This window comes from Siphateles boraxobius, unplaced genomic scaffold (genome assembly GCF_051911475.1).
Source record: "Siphateles boraxobius isolate OS27281-9 unplaced genomic scaffold, OSU_SipBor_1 12, whole genome shotgun sequence".
Taxonomy (NCBI): domain Eukaryota; kingdom Metazoa; phylum Chordata; class Actinopteri; order Cypriniformes; family Leuciscidae; genus Siphateles; species Siphateles boraxobius.
Genome location: NW_027508722.1, coordinates 4,622,319 through 4,631,093, shown reverse-complemented (window position 1 = coordinate 4,631,093; position 8,775 = coordinate 4,622,319). Strand labels below are relative to the sequence as shown.

General features: G+C 42.4%; 1 non-coding gene across 1 annotated transcript; it reads right to left on the bottom strand.

Annotated features, from left to right (window-relative positions):
• Nucleotides 1-491: 491 nt before the first annotated feature.
• On the bottom strand, nucleotides 492-579 carry trnal-uag (transfer RNA leucine (anticodon UAG)). Its single transcript has one exon. It is a non-coding gene; the product is annotated as a tRNA-Leu (tRNA).
• Nucleotides 580-8,775: the final 8,196 nt, after the last annotated feature.

The following is an 8,775-nucleotide window of genomic DNA, read 5'->3' as shown; positions in this document are numbered from 1 at the left end:
TTTCCCCAATTTTTTCTTTTAGTGCCTAACTTCTCCATAGTTAAATCAGTTGAAATTCTTCATACCTTGAAGGAGCTCCTCCACAGGTGGAAAGGCCTACTAAGTAGAGAGGGGACGCAGTTACACTCTTGGAGGCCCCCCTCCCTGAAGATTGCAATTCCATCTCTAATCAAACACAACTGAATTACCTAATCAAAGCATTTGGGCCATACTCCAAAATGGCAGCCAGATGTGTCGCAGTTCAACTCAAAATCAAGAGGTAGCTGTCAGTTCACCAAAAACTCTCAATGAGTCAAATTTGCAAACTCCATTATTAAAGACCAGGGGTGCCCAGTCCTGACTGTACTGCACAGAGCAGGATTGGGCACCCCTGTGTGCTATACATTATTATTATATTTAAATTCATTTTGGAAGTGTCATTATAATAATTGCAAGTTATTGTTGTCTTCGATTCAAGATGGTGCAAATTTTCAGCTGATTACAACCTCTGCTGGCAGCGGTGGGATTCGAACCCACACCCCAAGTAGACTGGAGCCTGGAGCCTAAATCCAGCGCCTTTCACCCCTCGGCCACGCTACCCCGGCTTGGCTACTCTAGTGGGCCATTTTCTGGCCATTAAATTTCAGAAATAGAGAAATTGTTGGGTGTGGACCTTCATCGTCAGGCTCTGAAGCCCGCCGAGTTCGGCCAAGGAAAGCAAAAACGGCTGAGTTTTGAAGAGACTGGGAGCAAGCAGTGTCACTTCTCCAGTCTTTTCACAAGTGCCTTCTAAAATGCAGACTTGGCAGCGGTGGGATTTGAACCCACGCCCCCGAAGAGACTGGAGCCTGAACGCCAGCTGCCGAAGGATAGTCCGTCAAAATGGGGATAATGTTGAACAATGTTGAACGCCACAGCCAATCACGTCGACGCGCTATAACATTTGCAGCCAATTAGAGAGCGCCATTCTCGACATTAGAACATTTGCAGCCAATCAGAGAGCGCCATTCTTGACTTTTTCCTTATCATTTTCGACATTTCACCAATCAGAGTACAAGGAAATGTCGATGGCACGTTAACGCTTAGCACCGCTAGGAGGAGGAGTCAGGAAGCTAGCCGAGTGTCAATCAAGTTGCCGAACTGAGCCGAAGGTGTACGAAGTAATGACATATCCTGAGGGGCGTGTCAGAGGTCAAAAAGTTCAGACGTCGAGCATCACTGTCACGGAGGTCAGGCATCATCATTTTAACGGAGGACTGCGAAACTTATTTTTCGGTAACTTTAACTGTATTTTCGGACAATGTAATTTTATATTTGTATATAATTGTATATATTATAATTGTAAATATCGTGTGTGCTTTTTTTAAAGAAATAATTTGTATTATAGTAGTTTTGTTCAAAACGATATAACCTAAACGTTAGCCCCCCAACAAAAAAATGTCTGGCAAAAAATCCCATAAAGCCATGTCAGATACTGACTGGATTGCAAGGCTAAAAAAGTTTGCCAGCACAGGAGTTTGGCCATCAAATGAGGGTAACAGGCCAGCTCCTCGACAGAAAAAGTGGCATGACGTGTACCAAAGGGTGAGTGTGCTTTTGTCACCTTTGCATGATGTAATAATTGTAATCCTAATCATTTAATTCAATGTCATCATTATTTATAGATATGTATGTAGATAATGTTGCAGGTATTTGAGATTTATGTTTATTTATGTAAAAAAAAAAAACCTTTTTTTTTGCACTGGGAGATTCAGAGATTTGAGGCAGTGGGGGTGGGGATGTTGAGTGAATGGATGTTTTTTTGAAGGTGTGAAATGTTCCTCTCTTGTTCTTTTAAAGGAGGATACAAACTTTACTCACTCTTTATCTCTAATTTTACAGTTTGTATCTCCCCTTCAAAGAACATGAATAAAAATAAACGACAGACTACAATAAATTAATGTGGCATTCATACTGATAAGTTAGAAATGCATGTATTCTATGTTATATGTGTGATAATGTTTACAGATTGAAAGATGTCCGATGCAGTCTCGCGGCCAGACAACCTTGCTCGGAGCGGTCCCAAAGTGCATATGTGGTTTTCACACTCAAAAGGTAACAATGTAAAGATGTAACTTGTATTTTTTTTATATATGTATAATTTACTGAACAAATTCTTCTCGTTCAACAATTATTGTAGCCTATGTATTTTTGTGGTTGTCTTAAGCAGGCCACAGCCTCTATTGGACAAGCACCAAGGGTTGTTGAACAACAGTCTGCCGCTACTGGACCAGCACAGGAGGTCATGGCGCAGAGTCAGCGTCAGCTCCCACCCCAGCCTACTTCTAAAATTATACCAAGTTTGTCAAAGGTAATAACATTTTTTTTATATATATATAATTGCAGTTTTAATATACGTTTAGTATAAAGGTTTAAGTTCAGTGGAAATGGCTGGTATGTTTTTACACCTACCTGCCAGCTGTGACACCTTGTACAGGGGCGGCTGTAGTCTGCTTATTGGTCAGTTTCACTGTCTCAGGTTGGTTTAGATCAAGTAAAATGGTGGAAGAACAATGTAACCTATGTGATCTCTCTTTCTTCTCTGGGCTCTGCTCTTGCATTCTCCTCTTCCTCTCTAATTGGGCTTTGCCATTATGGGTTAAAGGACACTCGCGTCCTTCATGGCATCTCTCTTGATTTTTCCAACTGGCTACTGAAGCTACGTCTTTCATTCTGTATTTCTCAGGTAACATTCCACTTATGCACAATTAATTATACACGTATTATTAATTAAGTCATCATGAATCTGCTTTGTTGCCATTTCAAGGGTAACCTTCATTACTGTTAATAAACGCTTTCTCTTACAAACTATGTGCAAACTATTTTTGATTTTAAGTCATTTTTAAAAGGTACTTGTTAAATTACTATATACTCACATTCTAGCAATACCTTCCCACACATTTTTCTATTCTAACTGTGCTTATTTCAATCTGTATAAGTAGTAGAGTGTGGTAATACACAGACAAAAAAATAAGTTAAAGAAAGAAAGCAGGTCCTTTAGTTATATAATGAATGATAGGATCAATAGATATTTTCTCATTTTACATTTTATTATATTTTTGGCCAATGTGCTGTTACAATTCAATTTGTCTTTTCATTGAAATTGTTTTGCCCTTTTTTAGTTTACCAAACCAAGATTTGGTGGGTCCCACATTGCTGCTGCAAAGCCAAATCTGAGTGTGGCTAGGAGACCATCTCAGGCTGTTGACCAACCCAGCGCAGCAGTGTCCAGTGCCCCTACACCAAGCACCACTGTCTCTGTAAGTACTGGCATAATCCACATTGCATTCTAAGACAAATTCCACATCTGTGCACTTTTTAGAAACTTGCATTCTAAGATACATTCCACATCTGTGCACTTTTTAGAAACATATTTTGTATTCCAGGAAACATCTCAGGCTGTTGACCAACCCAGCGCAGCAGTGTCCAGTGCCCCTACACCAAGCACCACTGTCTCTGTAAGTACTGGCATAATCCACATTGCATTCTAAGACACATTCCACATCTGTGCACTTTTTAGAAATATATTTTGTATGCAGGAAATCTTATCATAATGAATTAAGAGCAATAATATACAGTTTTCACACAATATGCAGTCAGTGAACACATTTCCACAATGCTTACATTTTCTTAACAGACAAGCTATACCTCCCAACAAAATTATGGATTGTTTTTGTAGTATTTACAAATGTTAACACACACCACCCCACAATAGCAAAAACAATATTCCAAACCTTAGATACAGTATAAAAACCTCGGCTTCTTCAATGATATCAGTTCAAAAACAATATATCTCAGCTGATAATAAACAAACAATTGAATAATTGACACACACCTGATTTATGTTGGGTAAATTGGGCCAACCATAGCTGATTCCAGTCTGGCTTAGGCTCAGTGGCAGGGGTTATTTTTTTCTGTTACATTGACACTTATACATTAAAAGGAGGACTTTGAGGAGTGATGTTTTTGGAAACAGAAAAAGACAAACACTGTAATGTCTGGACGAGGAAGAGTAAGAGCAAGGGGCCCAGGGAGAAGAGCAGGCCCAGTGAGAGGTGCAGTGAGAGATGCAGTGAGATGTGCAGTGAGATGTGCAGTGACAGATGCAGTGAGATATGCAGTGAGATGTGCAGTGAGATGTGCAGTGAGAGATGCAGTGAGATGTGCAGTGAGAGATGCAGTGAGATGTGCAGTGAGAGGTGCAGTGAGAGGTGCAGTGAGAGGTGCAGTGAGAGGTGCAGTGAGATGTGCAGTGAGAGGTGCAGTGAGATGTGCAGTGAGATGTGCAGTGAGATGTGCAGTGAGATGTGCAGTGAGAGGTGCAGTGAGAGGTGCAGTGAGATGTCCAGTGAGAGGTGCAGTGAGATGTGCAGATAGAGGTGCAGTGAGATGTGCAGTGAGATGTGCAGTGAGAGATGCAGTGAGATGTGCGAGAGGTGCAGTGAGATGTTCAGTGAGATGTGCAGTGAGAGGTGCAGTGAGATGTGCAGTGAGAGGTGCAGTGAGAGATGAGAGGTGCAGTGAGAGGAGCAGGGCCAGGGAGAAGAGCAGGCCTAAGGACTTCCAAAGGCTGCAAGAACAGTAGTCAGTGATGAAATTCGTGCCACTCTCATTGACCATGTAATCAACCACGGTCTTTCGCTAAGAGAGGCTGGTAAACAGTAAAGGGAAAAAAAACTGATTTGCTTTTTACTGGAATACTGTACATGTGGACATACAGTTCCCAACCAATAAATTTAGTGTAAAAATGGTGGATTGCATGTTTTGTATGCAAATACCTGTAAAACTGAAACACAAAAGTCTATGAAGTTTTTGTAATACAATAGCCAGTATTTTGAAACCCTAGTACTTTGATTGACTGCATGTACCTTGTGAAGTGAAAACAAGTGTTATTCTTTGACAGAATAATTTCATTCTGAGTCAGATTTCCAGTGTTTTGGTAAAGTTAGTGTGTGCAGAGAAAGATGTGTTCTATTTTGAAATGAAGAGTTAGTATATATTTACAGTTTTTTTCAATTGTTTACACGCAATTTTGAAAACCTCTACCTCCTTCTCCTCTTCATCTACCTCCTTCACCTCTTCCTCTACCTTCTTCTCCTCTTCCTCTACCTCCTTCTCCTCTTCCTCTACCTCCTTCTCCTCTTCATCTACCTCCTTCACCTCTTCCTCTACCTCCTTCTCCTCTTCCTCTACCTCCTTCTCCTCTTCCTCTACCTCCTTCTCCTCTTCATCTACCTCCTTCATCTCTTCCTCTACCTCCTTCTCCTCTTCATCTACCTCCTTCTCCTCTTCATCTACCTCCTCTTCCTCTACCTCCTTCTCCTCTTCCTCTACCTCCTTCTCCTCTTCCTCTACCTCCTTCTCCTCTTCATCTACCTCCTTCTCCTCTTCCTCTACCTCCTTCTCCTCTTCCTCTACCTCCTTCTCCTCTTCATCTACCTCCTTCTCCTCTTCCTCTACCTCCTTCTCCTCTTCCTCTACCTCCTTCTCCTCTTCATCTACCTCCTTCTCCTCTTCCTCTACCTCCTTCTCCTCTTCCTCTACCTCCTTCTCCTCTTCATCTACCTCCTTCTCCTCTTCCTCTACCTCCTTCTCCTCTTCATCTACCTCCTTCTCCTCTTCCTCTACCTCCTTCTCTTCTTCCTCTACCTCCTTCATCTCCTCTTTGAGTCCCCCCTCTTATTCTCACTCTTCTTCTTCTTCTAGCTCCTTCCATTTTTGTTGAAGACAGGTGAACTCACCTGCTGCCTTTTATAGCACTCCTGAGTGATGCGTTTTCAAATTAGCACATGTGTGCTTCCACGCCTGATGGATGTGCATATCCAATTCATTCATTAGTGTGGTCAATGGCAATCCGGGGCTTTGTAATGACAAGGAAGTAACCTCACAATCCTTATCTGTGTCTAAGGTGTGAAAATGTGTGTAGAGTTTTACAAATCACTGTGTGTAATGTTTTGCTAAAAGGGTAAAACAGACATTGTGTGTAATGTTGTGCAAATCTGTGGAGGGGTTTTGCTCATTGGAGTAGAATTTTGCAAATTGCGTGGAAATTTTTATTTTAGTGTGTAAACAATCATAAAAATCTGTTACAAAATGTGTTATTGAGAAGAAAATTATCCATTTGGCCAATTGTGTTTTGTTGGTGTGAGTCTGTGTTAAGAGTTTAGTAAAAAGTATCTGAAGTATGGGTAAGCGCTTGTTAGCGATTGAAAAAAACTGTAAATACTTTTGAAAACAGATTCAAATAAGCGGCGATCCTAAATTGCAATATTATTTCCCACTATTACTGTTTTTGACTGTATTTTAATCATATTTCAAAAACAAAAAGAATCTTACTGAACATAGACCTTTAAACAGTATTGTATAATTCCATCTAGGATTAGTTAAAATTATTGGACAGTTATGACTGTTTCTTTCTCTTGTTATATATGCAACATATATTATATTTCATTGCATGTTGTCTCGGTAAGTAATTTCAAATTTTATTGGTCCAAAATAATTGAATTTGCATATTAACTGTCACAACTCAGTAGAGTCACACAAATTAGTGCTAGCAGCTGACACAAATCTGAAAACTATTGGAACAAATGTATACATTTTATTCTATAACCTTAAGTACGTATTTGACATCCAATATTTTCTATTTTATATGAGGGTAGTCTTGGATAGATAAAGCGGTAATTAAATAAATGACCTGCTAGACTAAATGTTTTGTCTTTTTCCTTCACAGACTACTCCTTCGGGGGCATTACTGCAAGATGCATCTGCAGTTCGACTGCATCGTTTGTGGTCGGACACTTTGCCACCAGAGGATCACAGGTGGATTGCCAGCAGGCTTTTTAAAATGGGGCCCAAGGGAAAACCAGAGCTTCGAGACAACCTACAGCTCTGGTATTACCCACCACAGCCAGCACTTATTTACAACCAGGCTCCAGCTCCAGACAGATTTTTTTGTCATGCTCTGTTGCTGTGGATGCCGTACAAGCTGTGGAAGATCAAGGCTCTCTGTCCCAATTCTGCCTGCGGGCAGCATCAGCTGACTGGAGGCGGTCTGCACAAAAGGGCACGGCAGGTTCTGGACATCGATAGGATGTACAACATGGTCACAGAAACCCTCATCTGTACCAAGTGTAAAGCCTCGCATGTGTCCTGGAGTCAGACTGTCCTGCAACAGCTGGATCTGGGCCATCGCTCTGAATTTCGGGTCATCCTCACGCGGAAGTAAGTACACTTTAATTCCACATCCAGTTGATAGCCCATCATCACATATGTTTGCAAATACTTTACAAATCAATTACGTAAAATATATGAATGTGTGGATTTTGCTTTTCCTAAGGTATGCCTGTGATATGAGAGTCATTCGGCTCCTGCGTGAGCGTGGCCTAGGCAACAGTCCCACGCAGGTCATCAAACAGCTGCGTGAGAACCACAGTGAGGAGTGGCTCCAGCGTATGGCCCGGTACACCACCCAATGTGTGGACTTCCTCAAACGACCCGGGGTGTTGCAAATACAATTCCAGGAACCCCCAGAGCCTACAGTGGTCCCAAGCTGCAAGTGGCTGCTCACCGTGTACAGCCAAGACATCCTGACAAGGCTGGATGAAATCCATGCAAGGATAACATCTACGTATGGTTCAGTCTTGAAGATGGATTCTACTAAAAAGGTTAGCAGGGGATTTTTGTTAATTTATGGTGTTTACTGTTATATCATTATCAGAGCATGAGTATCATATTCTAGATGGTGTGATGTTTCATTGCATTGCATGCTTCCTGTCATCTACTGCAGATCACTAAGAATCTGGCTGGGACGGCAAGGGGAACGGGACTCTGGCTTACCTCTGTTGGCAATGAGTTTGGTCAGGTGCTCATGAGTGTGCTGACAGCACAGGAAGGAGCAGGACTGGACATGATGGTCGATGGTCTGGTGAAAAGGTACCAGCAGGCTAGTGTGGATCCACCTGCTGTTTTGTACGTGGACTGTGGCTGCTGCACTGATGTTGGTGAGACCAAGCTGAAAACCAGATTCAGAGGGTGGCCTGATCTCATGATTCGGTTGGACATCTGGCATTTTATGCGCAGGATTGCCATGGGGTGTACAACTGATGCCCATCAGCTGTATCCCATCTTCATGTCACGGCTGTCAGCGTGCATTTTTGAGTGGGATGCGGCTGATGTTTCTATGCTTCGCAAAGCAAAGAGAGAGCTGTTGATATCCCAGGGTTGGCCTGCGCTGACAGATGAAGATGTCAACAAGCATCTTACCAGGAATGAGCTGGCACTCCATTGCCGGAGGAGGACCTGTGGAGAGGAGACTACCATCCTTCTCCTTGAGCGGCTGCTTACAGAGCTCCTGAGCAGCAAGGGCAAAGACTCCCTGGGTGTTCCTCTCCTGGACCGAGAAAGGATGGAGCACATCTGGAATGTCCAGAAGAAGCATGTGAAATGCATTCAAGACCCCCCTGGTGTTGTGCTCTATACAGAGACAGGGAGCCTAAACAAGGGAGGCGTGCTTCTGAAGACCTACAGATGTGCCAGAGGCTCCACTTCTCTCGAGTCCTTTCATTTACACCTGAACCGTTTCATCCCAGGTATTGTCTTTGTCACACACACTGTGCATGTGTAAAGAAAGAGCATTAAGTGTTTTTGTGTGTTCCTTTAACACCTCCTAAACACTGTTGTGTCTATTTACAGGGACCAGTGCAAACAGTCTGAACTTTCAGATTTATCTGCTGGAGGGTCTACACCGGTGGAACCAGG